The sequence below is a fragment of the Dendroctonus ponderosae genome, unplaced genomic scaffold (assembly GCF_020466585.1).
Source record: "Dendroctonus ponderosae isolate FM_Combo_2020 unplaced genomic scaffold, Dpon_F_20191213v2 Dpon_F_20191213_1, whole genome shotgun sequence".
NCBI lineage: Eukaryota > Metazoa > Arthropoda > Insecta > Coleoptera > Curculionidae > Dendroctonus > Dendroctonus ponderosae.
This window is the reverse complement of record NW_026017110.1, coordinates 33,540,908-33,568,482: the sequence shown is the minus strand read 5'-3', so window position 1 is coordinate 33,568,482 and position 27,575 is coordinate 33,540,908. Positions and strand designations below refer to the sequence as shown.

General features: G+C 33.1%; 1 protein-coding gene and 1 long non-coding RNA gene across 2 annotated transcripts in view; both read left to right on the top strand.

Annotated features, from left to right (window-relative positions):
* Positions 1-27,575, top strand: part of LOC109545939 (protein O-mannosyl-transferase TMTC2) — a 365,218-nt gene that overhangs the window by 177,451 nt on the left and 160,192 nt on the right. The window lies entirely within an intron of this gene.
* LOC125502628 lies at positions 23,150-26,861 on the top strand. Its single transcript, XR_007280395.1, has 3 exons — positions 23,150-23,330; positions 23,437-23,503; positions 24,104-26,861. It is a non-coding gene; the product is annotated as an uncharacterized LOC125502628 (long non-coding RNA).

The window sequence follows — 27,575 nt, the reverse complement described above, 5'->3', positions numbered from 1 at the left end:
AAGTTTTACCCAAATATCTCTTGACAGCTGTCAAATTGGAGTAGAGCATCCAAAACTACAATTCTTTGTCCATTTAACCTTTCTCGTAACTGTTATAGTTTTAAAGATTCCTGTACTGGTCATCGAAAAAAACTCACCCTGTATATTCATTACATTTAAGTATTTGATATATGCATAAGTTATTCGGAAACGACTTTACCATTGAATTCCAGATATCTTCCGGAATGAAGGGTTTACGACACTTGACGGCTCTAAGCACTTGGGCTGCAAGCTGGCTGGCTTTAAGCATATTTGGAGGGTTGTAGTTTTATTTTCGAATGCTTAAGTAATCCAATATGCCACCAATTAAACATGGAACAATTTCAAAATAATGCATAAATGCAAAGTGGAAATGCGATTTTCTACTGTTAATATCTTCTAGAAATTTTCGAAAATTTTGTTTTTATATTCTTTTCGTACTCTATAAGTGAGCTTCTATAGCTTCTTAGAAGGAATGACCCCAATTTTTAATCACCCTGTATCTACAAAATATTATCAATTCACATGATAAATGACTAATCAAACAACCACGACCTATAAATGTAATGATAGCGTAGGCAGAGAACTTCAAACAATTGCACTTTATAGGAACTGGTCTCCATAATTATACTCATAATAATATCAACTTCATTAGTATAACTCCCTAAAATTTTTGTTTTGCACGAAGTGTTCATATCATAAATATCGGCGGTATACAACAGATCGTGACCAAGTCTTCTGATAGTAGTATTCTCAGAAACCTTACGTCATATCACCTTATCTTATCCTTATCATCAGCTTATCTAAACAATTGAATAACTAGGTTTTCTATTCGAATAGAATTTAAGTGAAAACGGAAAACATGCTGCTGATCAATTTCTTTAAAAAAAAATCTGAATTTACCGGACATGGACATAGCATAGAAGAAATTGATACAGTTGGTCATATTCTTTGTATACTAGCTATATCTATAAATATTAATATTTATAATATCTTACACGTGTGCTTTTATCCCGGAAAAAAATGTCTTGTTTCTTTTGTGCAGATATTTTGTCTATATTTTTTTAATACGTAGAAATTAGGGCAACTTAATTACATTTTTCTAAATTAGGGTCTATAAACCTACATTGTTGATTGGTGTGTTCCAATTGTGCAGTTGATATTGCGAGTACAAGTTAAAATTGTACTGCCAAATTATTCTGCTCAAAAAAGACGCTCTCACACATTATTAAGCAAAAATGTCAAAATCCTGTGCTATTAATAATCATAGCTGTTCATCAAAGTAATATTTTTGTAATAACGGAAACATATTAATATTGATTTTAGTAAGTGCTTCTGCTATATGCTATAAAGTATATACTCATATATTATAAAGTATAAGACTGTCGCACCTTTTCGCATTGGTCAAGGTGTAAACTCGATAATGCCTTGGTAGGAAATTTTTTTTAAAAGGTCGAAGAAGAAGAAGTAGGTCGTAGAAGCGAAACTTGGAAGACGATAAAATAAATTAGAAAAGAAACGAACATAAATATAATTTCGCCAATATCAAGCAAAGAATGGGACGTACACTTCAAAAACTTTTTAACGGAAGAAAGAATGGAATTTCAAGAAGAAGAAATAAATGACGCCTTTACAACGCTATAATCTGCAATACCGTTAACACTGCCTGAAGTTAACGTATGCACAGCCATAAAAGTCGGAAAAAGTACCGTACCCGGAAATATCTCGGCTGAACTTATTAAATGTGGTACTGATGAACTGTATGTGAGGCTGCGAAATATTTTCCAAACGTGTGGAAAACATCATATACAGGGTTATTCACGCTATACGGCAAGGAGGTTTGCGGCTAGCCCGTTTGTTTTTTGCAAAGTATTATTGGATGAATCCACAGACGTCTATCGGGTGCACATTTTAAAAACATTTTTGTAATGTGCCGAGTGTCCCAAAAGCCCTAAAAGTATCAAAGTTGTGTTTTACACAATTATAAAGGTACATCTGTGACTAGTACGCTGTGCAGAATTTACGGCAAAATAATGAGAAATAAAATGGAAAATAAGTACAAAAAAAAAAAAAACAAGATGCAGGCCGGAAAAAGGCCGGATTCAGGGCAGGTAGATCGACTGTAGATCATCTGTTGTGTATAACCCAAGTTATCCAACAGGAAATGACATTCGGACAAGAGTTGTATTTATTACACGTAGACTTACAAAAAGCAGACAATAGCATCCCACTTAATTTACGTTGGAAGGCTTTGGAGAATACAAACATAAGCGTCCAGTTCAAAGTGGGGTTTGGAGGTCAATATAAAAAAGACGGAGAATATGGGCATTGGTGAAATACAACAAAATCTAGTGTTAAATACAAGACCGCGAATTAAGTCTTGTGACGAGTATAAATACTTAGGGCTAAAAATAACAGCGGACGGAACACTAGACAGAGCTATAAAAGACCGAAATCTACAAGGAAGAAAGCAATAACTTTAATAAATGGAAGACTTTGGGACCAAAATATATCGAAACAGAACAATATGCTCATACATAACACCATTGTAAAGAGTATTGTTACGTACAGTTCAGAAGTCTGGCCAATCAAACACAGAACAGAAAAAATGCTGCCTGGGACAGAAATGGACTATTGCATAGGAGCAGCAGGCCGGTCAAGGAGAGAAAGAGTAACTAATAAGCGAATAAGAGAAATTATGACAGTAGGTGAACGCACGATAGATACGAATTGGACGAGATAAGAACAAAACAACTGGTATGGCATGGGCATGTGCAGAGAATGGAACGACCACCTAAACAAATACTAAAATGTAATCCGAATGGGCGAAGAGAGCGAGAAAGACCATGGAGGAGCTGGGTGCAAGGAATAGGCAGCGAAATGAGAACTAGGGGCCTGGATGACGAATTATGGGCGAACAGAAAGGAGTTGAGATTGGGCATCGGAAGGCGGCAGACGTTATAAAACCGATTTATAAATATATCCTGTCATTTCAACTCAGCTGCCACATTTATTTAATTCTTGCTTCGTAAGAAAAATAGCTTTCAAAGAAATTTAATCGTCGCCTGTCATACCATATTGTTTATTAATTCAACTTTACCACTTATAAATATCTCCCAAAATTTTTGCTAGTGGAAATTTATATACACTGTAATTAGAATATTTCTGGTGCTGAGCTAAACGTTTGGTGGAAAATATAGATGCTAAACAGAACTACTAAAACACACTACACATCTGCTGAAGTTGTTGACTGTTAATGCGTTTTTTCTTGGGCGGTTTTAAAAAGTTTGAAAATGTTGGCATTTGTGCTATTTAAAATAATAATTTAAAATAAATCATTTATTAACCTCTTATAAACATTAACTTAGGTAGCGATTCACTACCGTGTGAGAAAGTTGCTAAGAACCTGGGTTTGTATTTGGATATTGAGTTACGTTTTAAATTTCACATTAAATCTTGTTTGCAAAGAGCATATTCTGCCTTGAGACTACTCTATCCTCACAGGCATTTACTATCAGAAACCTTAAAGATCAAGTTAACTGATGCTTTGATTCTGCGCCATTTTAACTTTTGCGATGTTGTATACTCGCCCTGTCTAGATTTCATACATACACAAAAAGTTCAACGGTTTCAAGAATCTTGTTTAAGATACATCTATTTCGAAAATTTCGAGTTCGAAAATTTGAGTCGGTGTCTGATAAATTAAAAAACTGCAAATATAAATTAATATTAATTAGATTATATGTAAAATGTATATTTATTATTTAGATTTATTAGCGAACAAACTGCTGTCTGCAAGAACCAGACAACATTTGTCGCTCTCATCAGATATTTATTTTCATCGAAATACTCGATTTGTGTATTCTCAGTAACCAATGACGATCTATAAATATCGAAAATAGCCCTGAGAAAGACCTGAACAAAAGGTCCAGTCCGAAATGGCTTCCAAACATCTGTATGTTTGGAATAATGTCTTTTCTATCATATGGTCCCATAATCCATAAGATATTCTGGACTGTTAAAATTTATTTAATCGAAATGATGTATGCCATTTTAATTTTCTAATTGCTTCTTGTATATCATTAACTTTTTTCAGAAAAAAATTTCTAAGGTTAAAAATACGAAACAAACAAATTCTGGCAAACGTAATGTTAAATTATATAGCATTGGGAAATTTAACTCCCTATTTAATCCGCATTCTCCAGAGCTGCGTATATTGCCGAGGGAAAACAGCCTGACTTAATTCAATTTTATTTAATTGCATCGTCATTACTTTGCTCATTATTTATCTCTTGCATCTATTGGATCTTTGCCTTCGTTAGAAGAATGCGTCGGAAATGAAAAGAAAAATATATTGGTTATAGTACTAAAATTATACAAAGTCCAACAACTTAACAATTCATAACATAACAGCCATTTCAGATACCCAGATATAATCAATGCTGCATTTTAATGAAACCATTTGCTAATGTTCATTAGCTTTTAGCATTTAAGATAGTATTTTGAATCTACAGGATTTAAATTTTTCAGTTCTTTCTAGCCGTAGCTAAAAAACGCAAAACATTTTCTAGATTTTGAAACCGTTTAAATTTACAAGATTCAGCAAAAGTGGAAATTATAATCAAAGATTTAGCCGCTCTTTCTCTTGTGAGCTCGCCACTTTTAAAACTTTTGTGATGGACATGACGAGGGATGGACGTGATCCAGATGTCCCGTATTTCTTGGTCACACTAAAAATGCTGAACCCCAAAAAGTAAAATCAGGAACTCCTTGAGTTGACCACCCCCTATTCGAACAGTAACTACTGATACATGAATAACAGTAAACATACAGTTATGTGACTTGGGGGTTGGACAGATTATCTTAGTCATTTCTTAAACATTAATGATGTATTCTATTAGCATATTTCTTCACGTAAGATGGTACGTCGATTATTTTACTGCAATAAATTAGTTTCAACTATTATTGATTTTGGCCACAGTATCGAAATTTTGACAAAGTTAAGTATATATGTTACAGACAGTATATAGGATCAGACCGTATATATACAGAATTGGCTATACGGCCTAATACAGCAGACGGTATGTAAAGAGACATCTCTTTTCATATACAGACTAGACCGTTTATATACGGTCGATTGCTATCCAGACCGTATGTTCAAGCGAAATGATGGTTTATGAGATGTTTACATTTTCAATTGCTAATTGAAAAAATTGTGGTAAAAAGAGCTTGTTCTTTGTTAAGGCGTCGGTAAATCCGATATATTTCAGATATGAAATTACAACAGCAAAAGTAAATAAGATGTAGTCATTAATAATATAAGCTCAAATTTAAAATATAGGTTTTACGAACAATTGTATGAGCAATAGGTATAGGTTGCCGAGAACAGCTTGGGTTTAACTAACGGGTACTTAATGACCACCATACATCTAATTCTAGACTCCATTAAAGTCAGTGTTCTATTTGCAGGCCGTATCACCTGTTTACATGCATCTATTTGCAGTTTCTGTGAATTTGATGGTCAACATTTTCCAATCTTGTTTAATGTGTATCTCGATACCGGTTGTGAGGTATTGATATCAGTTGTTCCGCAGGTCCTCTAAGCCACTGACTACACATGTTTCATAAATTTGTAGCAAATTCTCAACAATTAGATTATCTACCCCGATGTATGTTCATGCAGAATTTGCCCAATTTGTATATTTTACATAGTTAGCTGAAATGATTGGCTTTTATTGGTACATTATTTCACTTATTGGGTCTGTCAGCTGAGACTATCTCTGATTTGACCGGTAACTACTTCACGAATTATTGTTAGTAAGAATATTACTCAAATGCAACTAAAGGATTTTAATTTTGCTCGTCATTCTACTAGGTCTTCCTAAATTAATCCAAACAAATTCATTAAGACAAATCCCTGAGAAAACGTTAGGTTGCTACCGATTTCAGCATTTCGCTATGTATGCACGAATCATTTTTATTAGTATATTTTAATAAAGACGTTTAGGGTTTATATTACTTTCGCGAATTAATTTTATGTAAAATCAAGCTCGGTAGTTACATTTAATTGCCAATGAAGCAATTTTAGATCAACTATAAAATTTGGAAGTTTTGTTTATTGTTTAAAACCAATAATTTATCTGTTCTTTTTGAGGCAGGGGGTATCTTTTTTAAATAATTCCTAACGTTCAAAACAAAGCGTTGTTCTTTCTGTGTTTTTTCTTCTGAGTTTAGACACGAACGTATAATGTTTTAAAATATTTTTGGTAAATATTATACAGTTCGATAGAATAATTAAGTTATGACAAATTGCATATTGTATCTCAAAGTTTAATGGAAGTATCTGTATAAGCATTAGAATGACAACAACTGGTAATCCCCACATTCCAGGTAGAAATATAGGCTACAGAGATTTGATAGGACGGACAGTTGAGAACGTTTCGGCTATCTCAAACGCACATGTGCCCGTTGTGCTTAATAAAGCCTGGGATTTCCGCCTGAATAGCTAACCAATTGAATTAGAATCAGTCCTGTAATTGTTTTCACGTACTGCACCAGAATCTAAACTGGTAGCATCACGTCTATACTGAACTGCCAGCTGAAATGATTTGATAATGCGTATTGCTCATTTGCATATTTATGAAATACATATTTTTGTGGGTTGTGTACAGAGCGATTCAAAGTTGACGCCSAATATCTATCGCAACACGAAAACGGATAATTAAATTCTGATCCTAAAGACTTAACTACACTCACTTTCAAAAGTCTTGGCCCCTCCCCTGTATTTYCTACATAGGTTTAATTTACACAAAATTGCTTTATTGGTAAAAAAAAACTACTTGTTTACAAGTRAAAMAAATTTCAGAAAGAAGTTGTTTGCCCCTTTGAAACTGTGTTGCTATAAAAATTGCGCCTTTATATTGGTTACTAGTAATCGGCATTGGGTATCTCAATCGTACAAGAATCGTATAGCATGCTTTGAAACGAGTTGTCAGCTTTTGGTTGGTTCTAAAAATATTGCTCTGGGGCAAGAAGGTTTATTTAGACACAATATTTCCACTATGTTGTGACCAGTCAACAACGGACCTCGTAGTGGTCGTCCTCACGTTACCACGGTACGAGAAGATAGCTATATTTCCCAATCAGCCCGTCGAGAACGCTCAGTCACCCTACCGGCACTAAGAATTCAGTTCCAGAGAACGTATAACCGTGTGATATCCAGTGCTACAATCCGCAGAAGACTTTTACAATCAGGTTTGCGGTCCATAAGATCTTTAAGAATTCCTTTGTTAACTTTTTGCCACCGAAGCGCCCGTTTACAATGGGCACGAAATCATCAAAACTGACGATTGGTAGAGTGGATAAATGTGCTATTTATATCGCGTTGGAACACAAATGTTGGGGGGGGGGTATTATGGTCAATAGATGGACCCCACTTATTCACATATCGAGGTAGCTGACAGGTGCACATTACCTTGCGAATGTCATTATTCCTTCAGTGATTATTCATGTTTTTAAGCAAAGTTTTACTAAAATGGCGATAATCCTCCAACGTCGCGAGTCAGGAAAAAACAATTTACGTTGCATATGCAGCGCTTCAAGCTGCATTCCATGAGCTAATGAAAAATGGGTAGTTCTGTTTAAAAAATACACTTTGATCTTGCCACACTTTTCCGAGACACTCTGTATTTGCGCACCTTCTGCATCAACAACTTTTATATGAAACTATTTTTCGAAAGTTCAACACCATCGAAAATAATAGACTCTATCGCACTAAAAAACCACCCTGTATAATGCTGATATTTCAAGATAACTATTGTTGCTTAGTTTTGTTCGAATGTTTAATAATTTCAGTCTACCTATCTCATTTGCTTCAGTTGTTTCCGTTACGCAATCCTTAATATATATAACTTCACCATCATTTGGATTTATACCACTATTATTATAATACAATTTGTAGCCTGATGTTGCCAGATGCTGATAGTTCAACAAGTTTCAGGTCTCACAGCATACAATTATGCACGGTTTGATCTTCAAACTATCAACAAAAATGTCAAGCCTTTTGTTATGAGCGCTTAGGCTTCGAACAGTAACATACAGTATAAGACTTTTCTTATTTAAATCCCTATTAAGAGTTACAAGACCAGCGTGCACCATTTCTTCCTTATTTTTGTTATTCTTCAATACTGTTAATCGTGTTGTTGATTTTTTGATTTTCAGTTGTTCGCTAGAATTGGCACTTTTTTTTATTTTTAAAATCTTTCAATCCGGACTAATTTTATTTTTGTAACTGATAGTTCGTTGAAATTAAATCCGTTTTCTCGTTTTTTCGAATCTTTTAATCTAGATTTAACACCGGGGTTTACAAGGTTTTACAAAATTTTAAAATATCCGAAGATCTAGGGGGGTGCAAAACTTTTGAGCCAAAGCGAGTGAATAATGCCGCGCAAAAAAAACTACGACGACGTCAAACGCTATTTCTGAATTGACTATTGTTTCTTATTTCTGCTGAAAATATGTCTTCAGGCAGGAGATTTGACACCCTAGCTTCACAATTTAATGAATAAATTCACACTTGACCTTGTGCGTCAAAATTAGATCGTCCTGTACATTAATAATTCGAATATGTGAGTAAAATCTCAAGCACCGTCAAATGTGTGGATTTTTCCAAAGCAGCACGGGAGAGTCAAATAAGCAACATTCATTTTAATCCTGTAAGCGCAACAAAATTTGAGAATTTATTTACATTAGCTAAATATTTTGCTGCTACGGACTGTACGGTTTTAATGTTGTATCAAATGTCCTTATTGTAACGGCCCACAGTATCGGTAGAAATTTGCAACATAAATTGTTGAATTTCCCGGAATAGTTAATAAAACAAATAAAGATTCATCAATAATGTCAAGCTCAGAATTTAAATCGGAATCAGGTTGGCCAAGTGAACGTTGTGTAAATAATATCGTCACATTTAATCTATTTGATATTGGCATCAGAAGAACCCTAAATCAATATCCCATTCTTATAAAAGCGGCGACGTTGGGCATTAGTATCATCTTTTCGCACTCTTCGCTCACATTTATCAGAGCATTCTGCCTTACGGGCGAAGATGTATGAATTTACCACTCCCTTAAGACGTGCGAACCTCATATATAATCAATAGGAGGTCTTAGATGTCTGTGGCGTTTGCGAAAGCCACTAAATCATTATTTAGCTGAATGAAGAGGGTCAACATTTCGATAGATATCTTTCACACTTCGACTGTTTCTCTGTGATCTTTAAATATTTTTATTCCCGTTGAACCTTTCTGGACAGGCATTTTCCAAATACAAGTATGGAAAATCTATTAAAATTTATTTTATTATCAGCTAGAAACGTGTGGTTGATGTACACAGTAAATTTGAACATTTGATCGAATTAAATCAAGTGGCAAAGATGTAAAAATATAACATAGTTAAGTTTCATTAACTTCCGGTTTGTGACTAGTGCCTCGCTGAATAAATTGCGTTGCAAAATTACTTTTTAATGCGAATTCGACTTGGATCTCATTATTTCCGGCTCGGGTCAACCAAATATGTTTCGTTTTAAATTCCTGTTTATTATTTACGAAAAGTTACCGAAGCAATTAGGAGAAATGCTTTGGGATAGCTGAAGTTCGAGCGAGGTATGGCTTTTTGGTTAAAGTTCGTTACACATTGTATGCCTTAGAATTAAGCTTTTAGATTAATAGGCAGCAATTTTATGTAAACCCTTAAAAGTCAAGTGTAACATTTTAATAGGTACTTATTTGCAAACAAAATTTGGGTGGAAATGAAACCGAGTGACGGCTAATATTACCACTGCAGATATTTTACTTTCAGAGCGATAGTCATTACCAATACGTAACCCACATTTACTTATAACGTAGTATTGAAAAACCATACAATCGATTTGTTCTTCAATTGTACAATATTTCACGCTGAATGTATTTTTAGAATTTTTAATTTGCTATGGTCTCTATGGTAACTAATAGCCAAATAACGGAGAATGTTCATCGGTCTCACTATCGAGCGTTTAAAAATGTATGCCACATGTATAGGAGAAACGTCTGCCGAAAATTGGTGGCGTGTAATACGACGCATAATCTGAGAAAACAATTTTATTCCCAACAATAGCTAAGTGCTAACAATAGTGTTAGGAACATTTTAACCCTGGACAAAAAGATTGGGAAATTACTAGTTTATATTAGTAATTGGAAATATTCCATTTAAACTTTGGTCACTCTGTGAGCATGATTAATGAATTAATTAAACTTAATTAAAAATTAAATGAACAAAAATTGCTACCTTGTCTTTATTTTTGGATAAATGGTCAATTTTGATGTAAAGTTATAAAACATCCTACATAAGTAATTTTTAAAAATAAAGGCTTACTGTAATATTAACAATTCTGCCATTTTAGATGGAACTTTTATAGCCTTTTTGTAACAAACTTTAGCCAAAACCGTCAACTCGATTTATTTTCGTAACAGCTGTTAAAGGCGCTAAAAAATTACAACCTTTTTGTAGAATCTTGAAAAAATTACTGGGGTCTTTAGAAACAATAGCTTAAGCTTTGGCCGATTTTTAACAAAATATTGTTTCTTGTCCCCGAAATCCAGAACCCAGAAATTTTTAAAAACAGCTTCTTCCGATTGAAAGATTGAAAACAGTTAATTAGATGAACTTTAGAAAAGCTTAAATATAAATTGCATTTGTGTCATTGTTCCAAATCGATTACGGCACTTATATGGCATACCGGCACAGGTATGTTCAGAGTTCTAGTTATATAAATTTTTTACCATTTGCATCTTTCAATAAAATTGGATTTCAATCCTCATTCTCAGTAAACCTTTATTAAAATAAGCAAGGAAGACTTTTTAGTGTTATTTATTTGTTTCTCGATTAGTTGTGCATAAGCAAAATTCAAAAACGGAAATGCATTTAAGCTGCAGCGGCATTTAGAGGTCCAAATTATAAATTGGATATCAAATGCGTAAAATAAACAGACGAAAAGTACAAAGATTCGCGTTTTCTTTATGTTCCAAGGTCGAAATAAGGAAAATTTGCATTAAACATTTAAGTGATGTAAGTTTTGTTTACATTACTGTATTCGACTTACGCTATTACATTTAAATGACGTTAACAGACTTACTATTTTTCCTTAAAATCTGGATAAAATATTTTAGATATGAAAATTTTATTTTGAATTACAATTTTTGATTTTAGAACAATAACAGTAGAGCTTTGCTGAAGTAAAACATATTCATTCATTTAGTTTGTCAACTCAAGACTACCTAAATCAAACATGATTCACTATTTTTAATCAATCACTTTGTGTAATATTTCACAATACAAAAAACATAAAAGTGTTTTTGGGAAAGTTCAAGAGAAATTCCAGGAAACTTTGGTTAACCAAATATGCATGCAAAATTTTCCACAGTGTTCCAGCAAAGCAGTTTTCAACAGGAAATAACAGAATGAAGATATTATCACTCGGCAGTCGAAGTCATCTAAACTTCCATTAGAACGAGATATTGATTCAGGATTTTAGCCGATAGCGATTGAGGAACTAAATGAAAATTTTTGTTCCAATTAAGAACTGTTTGTTTGAAGTGAGACTCATAAAGGATTCTAATTTCACAGTGACTGAATAGTGGAGGAACTAATTGAAAGCGGGAACTTTTTTATTTCAATATTATCTCTTTTGTGCAAACGATTTTGTCGACCATTATCAGAATAATAATAAATGATGCTATCGAATGCAATGCGACGTTGAATAAAAGCAAACTCGCTGGAACTTATTGTCAAATATCGGCTCTCAATTAATGAATTGATGCGATCTGCAACTTACTAAATTTGAAGATACAGAAGTATTTAAGGATCAAACAACGAACCTAGTTTTATATTAGCGAGTGTTTGTTAAGAATATTTATTTGTTGAAAGTAAATGAGAGATGGAATATAAAATAACAATTTTGCCCTTTACGAATTGCAAATTGTGCTCCTCTTTTGACCACTTGATATTAGAAAAACTGTTTAGTTAATGAATTAATTTATTTCATAAGTTCGAAATTTCTAATTTAATCTACAAATTCCTATAGAGGTAATAAAATTACCTGTGCATCGGCCATGTGTTTAGTTATTTGTTATAACAATTCGAAGGATTTTGGTACATTGGTTCCTTTCGGTAAAGCCTTAGCTATGATGCGCAGTACAGATTCATATAATTATGAAAAGTTCTGGCGAAAAAGATTGATTAAAGCTGCATACTTAAATGCAAAACTAGTTGAGCTGTATTCCACTATCATTGCTCTTAAAAAAACCAAATCAAAAAATCCAATAAACTATTTGGGTTAAACTTGCATGCGGTGACCTACAAACCTGAAACAATTGTTTTATTGACATTTTCGAATTGTCATATTGTCATTCAATTATTATATGTTCGATTGTCAAAGTATATTTGTCATTCTGAAACCGCCCTCAAATTGTCACCAATATTAGTTTCAGTACATAACTGTTTTGTTTCATCTGTCCCAATTTTGGATTGTACGAAATCAGCAAAAATCTGTAAAAACATAGCAACGAAAGGAGTTAAAACACGATATTCTTATTATATTTGTTAGGTGCAGAATACAATTTTAAATAAAGGTGTGGATAGCTTCCAGGCACCGTAAATCATAGGAGGTTGCTTCTTCTTCTTCTTCTTCTTCTTCCTCGTACGTTAGGACTCAGAGTCCTGTGTTTTTCTTCGACTTCCTAGTCCTGGGATGCTGATGTCCAGCTTTCGTACCATCGCTTCGGTGGAACATGAGGAGGTTGCTTGATATAATGAATTTGAATCCCTATTTGCGATATCCTTAGAATATTTTATAACACTGAGATGGATATAAAGTTCGATGTTATATTTGAACGTTCTCTATCAACATTGAACACATTCAGTTATAAAGGAAAGAATATAGGGAAACTGTTACATATGCATTGTCTATGCTTTGTCTTTATTGTATCTCATTACTATTCCAGTAAACTGGTTCAGATAGATCAAATATCCTGCTCGTATTCTGGAATACAAAGGAAATCATTGAGTTAAATAAGCGGATATCGAAGCTCGATTTTCTTTGGTTTAAAATAATTTTGTTGTATTATAAAATAACCGAAAAGCAATTGAATCGAACAAATTGATTTGATATTTTCAGATCTTGTTACACTCATTACTCCTCTGAAATACATAGGTACCAAAAAGTTGCAAGTGCTGAAAGCAATTGCTTTTAAATTTTGTTTGGTTGTAGGCAAATGATCTGAGAGGGAAAAATTGTCTCGATACAAATTGCCCGAAAAATGTGTTTGTTTTTTTAAACAAAATAGCGGGTAGCACGATACACCGGGTGAATCAAAATTAATTATCCCACTGCCGGGGTTAGATAATATCATCATAAATAAGTCGAACATCACGTATGTCAGAATTTCGAAGTCTTATTCATCCTAAAACATCCCAATGAATGTGCTTTTTCTGATCAATTTTTCGACTTTAGATGCAGGCGAAGATAGCCGTTACTTATAGTCAGGCTATCCTTCATGAAGACGGTGCTGCATTTTGGGTGCCATGGATTATGGATTGATTCAGGAACTTTTCGATTTTAATGAACATACGACAGAAGTAATTAATTAAGTTTATCTACAACTGTTACATAATGACTATGATCTGGCACTCTTTCAAATGTCATAATGATGTCTGTCACCGCACGAGTGTTTATGATAATTAAAATAAATTTGTCGATCAATGTCAAAGTTGTGTCGTAATATTGCACATTTTAAAAGAAGTTCAAGCGATGATCTAGCATCTGATATTAAGAACGAAGGTTTAAATGTTGTTTGTGATCTTCTGCCAGATAAATCACGGAAGAAGGAAATGCCAAGAAGCTTTGATTGGTACCAGACATAGTGCAGTGAACTAAAGATACACACACTTTATAATGAGTTCAAGCGATCATCTGCCATGTGATATTGAGAGCGAAGCTTTTAATGCAGTTTCAGATCTTGTGCCAAGGAAGCCACGGAAAAAATACCAAGAAGCTTTTGAACCGTACCAGAGATTGTGCAGTGGACGAAATATACCCCACTTAACAAGCGAAGAAGGATTATTAGTATATTTTAACAAAGTAAGCAAACTCATAAACCCTAATCCCTTTGGTGCTCGAGGTTCTTGGTGTGTGTTCGTTCGTTCACTGCACCATTTCTGGTACCGATCAAAGCTTCTTGGTATTTATTTATTTCGTGATTTATCTGGCACAAGATCCGAAACAACATTAAAAGCTTCGTTCTGAGTATCAGATTGCAGATCATCGCTTGAACTCATTATAAAATGTGTAATGTTAAGACACAACTTTAACAATGATTCTGGTGACAATAACAAATTTTCTTTACTCGTGTTCTGTATTAAATTTTATAACTAACAGTTATTTTTATAAAAAAAATCATTTTTGTAGATAAGATATTGTACGTAACACGTAGGACCTTATATTATTAACGCACTTATGTACAAAGATTTACCCGACTCGGCGTACAGCCTCGTCGTGCGAGTCTTCACTTGCGTGCGTTAATAATATTCATTTCCTACTGGATACGTAAATAGCTATTACTAGAGTTCTTCCACAATAAATACAGAAAAGTCGCAGCGGAAAAAGAAAACTTTAGAGTGGTAGTAATGAACCATGCATGAAGTAGACACCATGAACAACTATTGCATCTTTGCGTTCACAAGTTTCTTGCTAGACCAGAATCCAAAAACCTCAATGAAAACTGGCTTGAATGGGAAGTTCAAGCTTATCATGAAGGCCGCAGCGGTGATGAGTATTTGAAATTGATTGAATAATTGAATGAAATAAGGAAATTTAAAAATGATAAACGCTAAATATTAATTTTTCGTTATTTATTTATTTTGTGTGAGCTCATATTGTCAAATACAATCCAAGCATTTTGCTGGCAATATTTTGCTTCATTTTGAAACTTTTTTGTTTCTCATAGAAGTTGGTTAAAGTAGAACTCTTCCTCAAAAGTAGGTTAAATGGAAATATATGATTTTTTCCCTGGGCCTTCAAATATATTTGTGCCAAAAGCCAATAGCTGTTAGTATTAGGGAAATCTGAGAGAAATTGGTGATGAATAGGCATTCGAATTCTGACCAATTTTGCACATTTAACGGATTCTCTATCTTTTAAAATGTAGAAGTTACCCATAACAAGATTCAGAAAAGAAAGAAAAAAACGCACGTATGTGCGCAAATGTTTACATGCGTGCGTTAATAATATTTATAGCCTACTGGTAACGTAAATAAATATTAATTATTGAAACTGTCGGAAGGTACAACAAGCAAGAACATTTGCTTTTGTGTCTAATTCCTGTTATTTCATTATCTTTTCAGAATGGAAATCAGCTAGTCTAGCAGTTGTCAGTTGCGTCCGCAAATTTTTCTCTGAAGTTGACCAACAGATTTTCTTGAGATTTCATAACAGCCTTCACATTTATTTTCTTGATAATTGTATATACTTTCCTGACTGTGTTTCAATTCCAAATCAAATTCATTCCTGGGCTTCAGTCATTTATTGTCTCTATTTTTTTCCTTTTTTCATTTTTCCATTTTTCCACCATCATCAGTTTTTCTAAAATAACAGATAGTTAAAAAAAATTGTCATTAATTTAAAAAACAACCCCAGTTCGTCAACAGCCTCATCATACCACACATTAAAATACATCAAAATTGCAATGCTTTAAAACATTTTGAAAATAATTAGGCCTAACACGTGATTAGTCAGGACAATCAAATTTGGAAAGAGACTATAATTCTTCGTTCAGATACATAAATATTTTTACTTACATGTGTAGCGTTGTTGCTGCTTTAAGCCTTGAATTAAATATTAAATACATTTGGAGTGTTAATTTTGTCCATTATCGAACACAAAACGAATAAAATACTGTTCATTTTGATTTCTTTTACTTTCAGCTATTTTTCTTTGCATCTGAGGATACTATTTTTGGTTTGCAAAATTCTTCAATATACCGGGTGTGAGTTAATATTTTATGTTTATTTCATTTAATTAATGTATAATAACTGAGCTAAGATTGTCGGTATCCGATATGAAATTCATAGCATTGTTATGTTTTTAATCTGTATCATTTCATGGACTCTTCTCTTATTATAATTACCCTCGTTAATCAGTATTTTTGTGTTATCAAAATCAAAATTATGCAACTTGCAAAATTATGCATGCTGTGCTAATGCTGTACCATTTTCGTTATTTTTTCTTAGGCTATACTTATGTTCGTATATTCTTTTCTTTAGATATTGTCCTGTTTGCCCTATGTATGTGTTATCACAATTCAAACAGTCTATTTTGTAAATTACATTAGGCGTGTTTAAATTGTCAATCCTAGGTTTAAAGTTTGTAAAACATTCATTTGCTAAGGTGTTTTTAGTTTTTTCTGCTATGTTGATATTATGTGGTTGGAATTTATTTTTTATTTTTGTGTTAATTTCCGGAATATATGGTAATGAAATATATCACCTTCTATTCTTTTATTTATGTTTTTCAATTTAGTTGAATTGTATATTCTATTTATCCTTTGGTTTATGATTGGTTCGAAAAATGACCTTGAATAGTTGTTTATTAATAACCCATTTTTTATTTCTTCAAGATTTTTTGATTTAGACTCCCAATGTGACAATTTAATGGCTATATTTGTAAGTGCCGTTATTACACTTTTTTATATTTCATTGGAGCGTACGATTGATAATTCAGATACCTACCAGACCATACCTCCTTCGTGTACCAATTTGTTTTGATTTCTTGATAATTAATTTGAATTCTTGAGATGTAATAAGAGCCACACATTAATTTAATTTTCCATTTGGAAAATTGTAAATTTCGATCGAGATCTAAATTCGAAGTAAACGCTGTTATGCTAGATAGCAATACAACTCTACGGGTTGCTGATTAAAAACTGGCATATTATTTTTGCCAACAAGTACAGGTTTTCATCTAATAAGTGTAATTTTAACTACTCTGCTTCACAAAGTGTAAATATAATGTGATTTTAGAGAAAACAATCGAAGTTCAACCGTATCTTTTTGTCAACGTATTGGTACTGGTGCTGAAATACCAATACATACCGAAAGGTTATTTTTATGCGTGATTTCACACACTTAGAAAATTCAACTTTTTTGAAACTTTTTTTTATTAGCCTCAGAATTATTTGAAAATAAAATATTGAGTTTAGATTGTTTACATTTGAATGCTTAGGAAAATGTAGTATCATTTTATTGATTAATTTAAAACTTTCGTTGTTAAAAACACCTTTATTTTAAATTAATGCAAGTCTTAAATATGGATTTTTCTCGTTTCTGCTGTCGTGGCGTAATTGGCGTAAGTGGCCATATGTATTCATAGTTTTATTTTGTTTACCATTTGCGTATTGGAGATACCTAGGCATACAATAATTAATTTAGACTTCTCTTAGTGCCGGTTTACTAATAATTGCAGCCTGTAACCAACATAATACCAGACACTGTTTCCCTTTCATAGCAATGTTATGGATACCCGGCCATGTAAGGCGTTGTTAGGATTTCAATTTAATTTAAAACCCATGAATTTTTGTTAACTTAGTATTTCATTTAAAAGTTAATATTGGAAACATTTTATTTAAAGTGTGCCTAATTAATATATGATAAGATTCTCGGATGCACGCAGCTGTCACAGAATTAACCGAAGTAAAATAAGAATTAAATTGTGCCAAGTGTAAAGAAAGCACAAATAACGGCAGGCACAAACATTATTGCTGACAGGCCTTACTAAACGTCAAATGCGAATGTACAGATGTGAATATAACCGCCGCGCCAATAGTGGCATAGCTAGATCCGTTCCATATCTCTCCAATAACCACAATTTCTACCATGAATCTCGGCGGCTAGCAAGAATGGCTTGAAAAACTTTTAATTGGTTAAACACCAGTTAAGGTTTGTAAAAAACCTTAATTAGCTAACTAAAATAGTAAACCTTCCGAACGAAGTGAAAATTCGTCTAAGAAAGTTTTTTAGTTCGATAGTACCGCAATAAAATGCGTCTACCAGCAAACCTAGTCATGATTACAAAAATCACAAATATTTACAAGTAGATGCTACATAAGTTGTAAATTCTAGTAAATTTTCAAATCAAAAGCAACTTTTGTTGATGCTGTGTCAAGTTTGTCATCGCTCTCTAAAAACTGTTGTAAACTAACTAGGGCGGACAAAATTTAGTAATTCCAATAATAAATGGGTTTTGCTCTAATGGGGCGATAGAAAGCAAACACATTGTCATTAAGCCTAGTTTAAGGTTCTATCCTCGTTTTGTTGAATTGGTCGCAGCTATTTTAGAACATGCCCACTTGTTTACTGTTTAGTCAGTTTTATAGACTTTAGGTTCATTTGGACGGTTATTAATACTGTTTGCGTAATGGGACTCGATTGTATTAATAGTATTTGCTCAAGATTCGGTATAATTAGAAAGTTGTGCCATAAAAAGAATTGGCTGCCTTATCCTTTACTTGTTCAATTACTTAACTAGGCTAATCAGATTATATTCATTGGACTGATGATACGTAATAGAGTAAATTAGTGAAAATGATATAGAACGTTTTGCCCTAATGGGGCATTGAAATTTTGTCATACATATGGTATAACAAAATGTTTCGGCTTTCAACTTTGTAGAATCGATTCGTCTAGAAAATATGTGAGGTGCGTGAAAATATCCCGTCCATTCCCTTAAATTAAAATATGAATGGAAAGTTTTACAGACAAACATAACTCTGTATACATGTATGTATATCCCAAACCCATGCAAACTGAAATCTTCAAAGATAAATATAAACACATTCCCAGTTATTTAGATCTTAACCGATACATTAAAGAAAACATAATTTCTGTTCATCTGATATTTGGAGCGTGGCGTTTACTTCTTGGCTCATTCTCGCCTAACAAAATTATATTGAAACAAAAACGGCAGGCAAGCTGTTTGTCAAACAATCATTAATCTAATTCTCCTTTATTTTCTCACCTTTTCGCGACGTCAGGTAAAGAACGTTAAGACGGAAGTTTAATCAACGGCAAACAATCTTCAGATGAAGAAAATTTACATCGAACCGAGTCAAATTTCAGGGTTTACGGGTCAATATTTTAACAAAATAAACACGTGCATTGAACCGGGGCCAACGAGAACTTACTAGTAGTTTTCGTGGGTCCCGATTAAACCCTAAATAAGTACAATAAGTTATACCGTTGATGACAAAGGAAACCGCGATCATCATTAAATTGCTTGATACCAATTGTATGCAATAAATTAACGCTTTTTGGGTCAATCTACAAAGCGTATGATATGAAGTCTGAACTGAATGAAACTGTTTGAAAAACGAAATCAGAAGCAAAAGTCGACATTTTTATTCGGGTTGTCTATATTGTTCATGCAAAGTAAACTCCTTGAATTCGTGTTTGGGCGAATATCACACAGTTGAAGAGCATGTCACACAATCCTCCAGGAAAGTTAAAAATCATACCTGTTCGTTGGTAGTTACAAACCAAACTGCTCAACCAAATGAACTAGGCACGATCAAATTTGACATAACTTGGAACTGTGTTAAAATAAGAACCAAGCATCCCAGCAACATTTTCTTAGGTGCGGCAAATAAGAAAATGTGAAATGTTGCAAAGTTTGCCATGCTTCTAAATGGAACGTTGGACACAGCGGAAGTTTCGCTTCCTGTACACAATAACTGACAATATGAGTTTTCGGGAGAGTTCATAAAATTGCTATATGCAAAAATTATTTTAATTGAGCACAGAAGGAATTTTTTGCTATGGATCAGTGTGTGAATTTGCAAACAAATATTCTAATCTTAAAATAGAATGTAGAAAAAGGTATACTGCATAGTATTTAGATAAAAATATTATTGCATAAACAGTACTAAATTAGCATGTTTTAAATGGGAGCGAACAAGGCATAAAGAATAATAAAGTTTGTATCTCTCCTAACGGCAATTACCAAATTAAGAAATACATAACCCTTCAAAAAGTTTTTGTATGTATGTATTACTAATCATTTCTCCTTGAAATCCTAAAGAAGCTTGAGGGCGAATTTCGCAGACTTTAATACGGAACAACTCCGATCCCCAAAAATTGCCCTGAAAGGGATTGAAAGGGCCTTTTAAAATGGCTGATAATGGCATTGCCTTCAGTCCTAATTAAACGATGCGTTAAAGAGTTAACGACTTCTTGGACCGTACAAATTATCAGCCCCATAATTATTGCCTAAAAATACTAAATGCTTTCAGGCTTAGAAATAATTGAATCGACCTTTAAGCGCTGTATCAATTATCGTTCAATGGTTTTGTATTAGTGGTATGATGGTTTCGTTCAATTAAAGAAGATCTGTTGAGAAATCCTAAATTTTATATCTGCAATTATTTTCTGGTTTTTGTATAAATTGGTTCTACGTTTTATTCTATTGACTTGTCAATACTATTTTGTACCGACTGTACCTATATGGAGTCAAATTTTTGCCATAGATAAATTGATACTGCCTGCAGTTAATGTGTATTCTAAATATATTGAAGCCGTTGCGTCAAATACATAAAAATCTGCAACTCGCACTGTCAGCAATATCTTTTTGAAGGTTTCAGTAAAATTAAATTGGAATTTTGTTGTACATGCTGTACCTATAACAACATTTCTCGGCTTTAAGCTTTGTGGGATCTATTCGTCCAGAAAATATGTGAGGCGCCTATAAATATCCCATTAATTCCTTTAAATTATAGGGTACTATTATCAGCAAAATAAAGTGCGTAAACTTGCATTGGCACGACCGATCACTATGGTGCTTAAATGGCAAATCCGACCAATATAATATTATCTTTTCGTGACTTAAATTTGTGACGAAAATCTGGAGTTATGGAAATACCACTTTTTGCTGATACAGGTAATAAATGACAACAATCACTTATAGCCTACCAATGCACAATAACAATTTCGGGCTATGGAATAATTAGCATAAATTCAATAAGTGCTTCTTTTCTCTTAAAGCAAGGGATCTAATCGCGAACACTTAAAAATGTAAATTTTGTCATTAAGTGAAGTACGCACCCATTAGAATTAAGCTTTATTTTTTATTCTCGTGGTCTGGGTTTAATATCTTTCTGCTGAAAATAAATGATGAGATTATTTAGATTTAAGTGGGACCATCAAGTATTAAAAAGGAAATCTTGGTGGCTGAATGGCCATTTTAAATGCTGAGAACTGAGCGTTTACCTTTATAATGAATATCGCAGTCTTGAATTGAAATTGATGCATTTGAAAACAATTGACTGAAAATGTCGTATTTGCGTGAAATCGTTCAGTTTTTTTTCAGCAACTTTCTTTCAGCGAATATATTAATTCAAGCAGTGCTTATAACAGCGGTTATTTTACATATATGTGCATACAGGAGGTCCAATAAATCATTAGTCTTGATCAGAGTCTTGATCATTTCAAAGGTTAAGGCTATTTTTAATTTTGTAAACTGCGGTCCATTGGTAATCCACTGGGTCAAACAAACCAACCAAAATTGAAATCTTGTAAAAGAGAATAGAGTCGATAAAACATGGGGTAAACTAAAAAAAATCGGTCTTAGGAGAAATTCAACATATGTAATTAAAACCTTAAACTGTCTACTTGCTGAAATAAATGTATAAGTAATTTTACATTACATAATGCATTTAATCACATTTCAAGCCATCGTTATTTATTTAAATAGGGAATTATCAACTTGGTTGCCGAAAAAACCTTGGAGTGCATAGATAAAACTGTTTTTAAATTTCACTTAAAAGAACATTCCATTTCGGATTCTGTAGAAGACGAATGGATAAAATAAAAGTTTAAACAGCATGCTCAGTAAAACGAATGTTTTCGCAATGTCTTGGATCTGTTTGAATTCCTTGTTTGCAAAGGAACAACTTTCTAAGAAAATATCAGACTTTCCTTTGATGTAAGAAATTGAGCCAGGTTTAGCATTGCGAAGATGTGACATATCAATATTTTAGTTCCTGAAACAACATGAGAAGCAGATCTTTTGAATGAAATGTGCATCGAGAACTCTGGCAAAAGGAATCGCTCAGCACTTCAGTCTGTAGTATTTTCGTCAAGGGTTTTAAAATTTAGCTTACTGTTTTGAAATGTGCGATTTCAATTTAATATCTCACATATAAATTGAAACGCGTTATTGCAAATTCGATCACTCAGTCAGGCAATTTACAAATTCCAATATATAATTTCAGTATAATAATAATAATCCTTGCTTCCAGTGAGGAAAGGAAGCATCAAAGGTGTATACAATTTTGCGTGAAGCAAACGAAATTAATTCAGGTGCTTGATGCAAATAAGCAATAGGAATCACTCAAAACTTGAAGGAGAAAATATTTTGTAAAGTTGGAGAAGAAAGTGTTCCGGTTTCTCATAATTATTAACATTGTCATAAGCATAGATTTTTGGGATTGGGATTTTATTATACCGTAGAGTGGACTAAAATGGTCAAATGTCGTTGGGTTTCAAGGTAGTAATTGGCCTCCTAACAGCATTTTTATTAACAGCCTGTTTGTTAGCGTTACAATCTTAACATGCACAAATATGAGACTGAAGAGTCAAACTCGACAGATCTATCAAAAAAAGAGTTGAAGCCAATCCAAAAATGGGAATAACCTTGCAGTTTCAATCCAAATTTTTCTTATACGCTATAGCGTAATTGAATAAAAATTTAAAATGAGGTTTCAAACCCCGAAAAGTCAACCAGCACAAAAAATATCACCGCAGTGCTTTGGAATTTCACTATAAGTTTCAATTTACTACTAAACTAAGAGCTATATTTATTTAAATTTAACTTATACTATCGTTAAAAGCAAAAGCTTTTCGAAATGCTTCAAAATTTCTATGCTAAATGGAATCTTCAATGAGATCGAGGGATTCACTGAGTGTACTATTTAAATAATGGAAGTATTTCATGAATAAACTGGTTCCTGATAGAATTCCTACTATTTTTGTGTCATTGCAACCAGACGGTTTAACTGAGCTCAATGCATTCGAGCTGTTTCTCGTTTAGTCACCAAAGTTGTTAGCCCAGGACATGTTCCTAAATATTTTAGTTTATGTCATATTTTAGGTGAATTGGGAATTTATCTACAAAAGTGGCAAAACATGCACTATTTCAAAAGGCACGCATTTGTTTCTACGAATCACTATACAAAGGTACTAAATATTTTCTTCCTGTAGTATTGTAATCTGCCAAGTGATTTGTTGTTTGATATCGTGTTATCATATTAAATTCATATCACATATTAAATTCAATATTTAGGTTTTTTTAGAACCGCTTCTAGCATATAAGTCAATAAGCGATGGATGTACGTAAATCAGTAACTAAAGTAAGTGAAAAGTATTTTCGATCACTTAAAAAAAATTTTAATTTACTGTTGTGGAAATAGCTAAACAGCGAATAAACTGGGCAGAGCTTTTTTTGTACGGATGTTTCATGGAATATCAAACAATTATTTTTACAATATATCCGACAACAAACCCCTTAAAGATACAAGGTGATCAAATTTATGGTTTGTAGAAAGCTACTTCAATGCCCCACTTTTCCCTCCGGACCATTACAACCCACTTACCACGTAATAACATAATCTGTGGATCAATTTTTCATGTCTAAAATGAAGGGAGATACGGAACATTCTCAGTTGGGCAACGTTCACTTTTTGCCTTACATAAAAAAATTGATAATTCTAATTAAAACAACTAAAGCATAAAATAAGCAAATGTTCCGTTAGGGCTCCTGTGACTTTACTATGGAAGTTCAAATTTATTGGAAGCATGCTTAGCTTTGTTATCAGCAAAGTGCAAACATTTGATAACATTTTTGATACATCGCATGTATCTAACGTTAATTTGCAAAAATAGTTCTGTACATAAACTAATTTTAATTCTACTACTACTAGATATAAACTTACTACTTTGAGATTTTTCAGACAAGTGCCTTACCCACGCACCAAAACCCAGGCATGAACCATATTCTAGATGCTATGGACTCATATAACTCTAGACCATCTTCATTTGTTTTTGCTATGCTACACTGGAAATGTTTGCATATATGCTCGAAAAAAATTGTGGCATATGGTTTTTTACCTACAAAATATGAGAGTATTCCAAAGTTGGTCATATTGATCGATTCTCGATTTTGTCAAAAACTGCTATTTGCAGAGCACCTGATGTATACGTGTGTATGACTTCAAGTGCTATTAAATGTAATCCAACCTACACGCACTAATTAAGCAGAAACATTATGCCTAAACGCACTAATTAAGCACAAACAAAATTTAAGCAAGTTCCGGTAAATTTATCGAGTCATGGGAAATTATGACATCTTAACTAACATTCTTGGCATACCATCGCGTATGCATCGCATCAATGCTATCAATTTTAGTTTAAAATATGCTATAATGTAGACGAGCGTTAATTTTATGATTTGGTTTATTCAATAAATATTTTTGGAATAAATTGATAACTGATTAAATTTTAGGACTCAGTCTAGCTTCAACCTATAATATTTGCTTTAGTGTTATGAACTATTTGCGTTATAACATTTGATGGTATTCTGGCATGCCGATGAGCACGACTTTAAATTAATTCTGCCTAAGACCACTAGTATACATTGAGTGAACAACGCAACGTCACGTTCGGAGTTTAGAGGTGAATTTATTTTGGTTTCGCATACGTGGCAGAACGAGCTCCCAGCTTTAATGGCTAATAAACATGGAGGAATCTTTTGTGCTGGCTATTCTGTATGAAAGCGACATTTCCATGTAAAACAAATAACGGTAATGGTTGCGATGAAAATTTTGTTAAACTCCGCGTTGTATTTTTGGGTTATCAAAATTAATGGTCACTTTTTTTCGCCGTCTAAATATCGTTTTTGTAATTGAGTATTTGTCCTGGGGCGAGGGGTTTCTATAATATTGCATATTAACCTCAAGAGATGAATTAATTGCAAATTTTCTCTTTTTCGTATCCCGACTTTTAAAAATGCTGACAAAAGTTTTGTCATACACTGCATGAAAACGTTAACAATGAAACAGTGTGATAAACAAATTGAAATTCGGTTCTTGGCCACTTATTTCAGGAGATAAAATAAAACTTAATTTCTAAACTTATTCGATGTGTTCTCAAAAATGTTAAAATTTAGAATCATTCGTGATGATGCTAAAATCTTCTTAAAAAAATGATATGTATTGAAAGCTAATGACTTTAAGTCTCATCTGATTGATCTATGCACGTACACTCATATATAATTCCAAAAATAAATATGTAAATAATTTGGACAAACAAGCCGAGATGAGTTAAGACACAAAATCAAATCCGCTATTACCGCCTTTTTTGTTGGCTTATTTTTTACTCGTTAATGCCGTACGTGCTATTTTGAGACTCTTGTGTGGTCTGACTTGAGCAAGAATAACACAGTAAATTATACAACGCTAATTGGATTAAATTTCCAAGAAATACAATCGATCCCTAAAGGCAAAAAACGTTCATTCCCAGACAACCCAAAAACACGTTATCTATTTTCCCGAGTGATTTATATTTATGTTCATTGGGTTGACTAAGCTCTATTATAATTATGCTTCCAAGTTAATTAACAAAGTTAGTGTTGTAGTTTATATGACTTAACAATAATAATGCTTGATGCACAAAAGCAGATATCGCTTGAAATGCCAAGTCAGTTTTTGTTAAGCCTGTTATCTTCTACTTGATGGTTGTATGTACACAAGGAAAAAATAGAGCAATAACTAGCAATTCAGTTCTATCACCATAGGGGAACAAAAAGCTAATTTTATTTTAATTGGAATTTTACCATTAGCTAATATTTATTTATTTATTATTTATCACTAACAAGAACATACAATTCTATGAAAAAAACATAAAATGATATAAATAATATAGCTCCAAAGTTAGAAGTTACAATACGCATGTTTAATTGATTTGATATTTTTAACTTCGCGGTTGCGTATCCTACTTTTCTCACCGTTACAGAATAGACCGAAAATGGTCTCTTTTGATTGTCTGGTAATGTACCAACGACGGAACTATTACTTAAGTTATTATTATTAAGTTATTTACTTATTTATTTTGTATTACTAGCAAATACTTATTACTCTTTGGCATTGGTGCCTTTACCTATTGAAAAAAATGCATATTCGATCATTGTACTGCCGCTTGTCCTTGCCTAGTTGGTATTTGCCTAACCAAAACAGCCTTTCATGCTATGTTAACAACGATTTTGTGATTGAAGAGTGGAAATAACAAAGGGGGCAAGTGCCAAAGTGTAAGTCTCAAGATAATTGGCAAATGTGCAAGCAAAGGTCAGGCACTTGGCGGTGCTATATTTTCTTTGGCAGACAGGTATAAAGCTTAGCATGAACATTGGCATACAGCGCTCTCATTAAGGCATAATTACAACCACTTGCCCCCTTTGTTACTTCTACTTGTCGATTATAAAAAGTTTATCAATTTTTCATGCCATGGCATCGTGTTAATTTTGAAAATGTTCTTCAAATATCTACATTCTTTCCATGTCCACTTTTAAAATATGGTCGAAGGCCTGGAGTTACCAAAAGACACCAAATACATATATTATTATTAGGCCTAGATAGCTTTGTCAATCTGCAAATATGTTAATTGTTATAGGAAATTGACAAAATATGATATAAAGCAATAAATAAGAACGCCCGGATAGCCTAATTAACATTTCGTGAATACCTGTTCCTTCGTAATTATTAAAAACTTTGGTAACCATGGATAAACATGAAGCAAAGAAAATAAAAGAGAAAAAATAAAAAAAATAAAAGATCGTAGTTTTTCTTTTCGAATGCCTAAGGATTCCAATAGACTGCCAATCAGACGTGGGACCTTTTCAAAATAATGCTTAATAACAAAGTTGAAATTCGATCTTCAACTGTTAAAATCGGCTTGAAATTTTTTATTATTTATTATATATTTTAGAAAAAATTTCAATATTTTTCTCCTACTCTCTATGCGGGCCCCTATATACCCTTAAAAGTAATGACGCCAATTTTAAATCACCCTGTATAGGCAATTTGTTTTAAATAAATATCTACAAATTTCTTGTAAATTTATATATCTTGTAGACGTCCGTACTCTGTAACATTCTAGGAACATATCATGACATTTTATCAATGTTAGTAACCGGAAAACGGAGATTGATTATGAACCCTTCGGTTATTCACATTTTACCTAAAATATAATACTATGCATACTTTTGCTTTAGGTAAATAATAAAAATATTTTTTTTTTCGATGAGGTTTGGGAAATGCTCTTTTATGCACTCCCAGAGCTGGTGGTCAGTCGCTCTGGTTTGTGTGTGACTCCAGCTAAGCTGTTTACCCACTAAAACCCTTTCCTCACCGCCGAGGTGGTGTTTGGCCT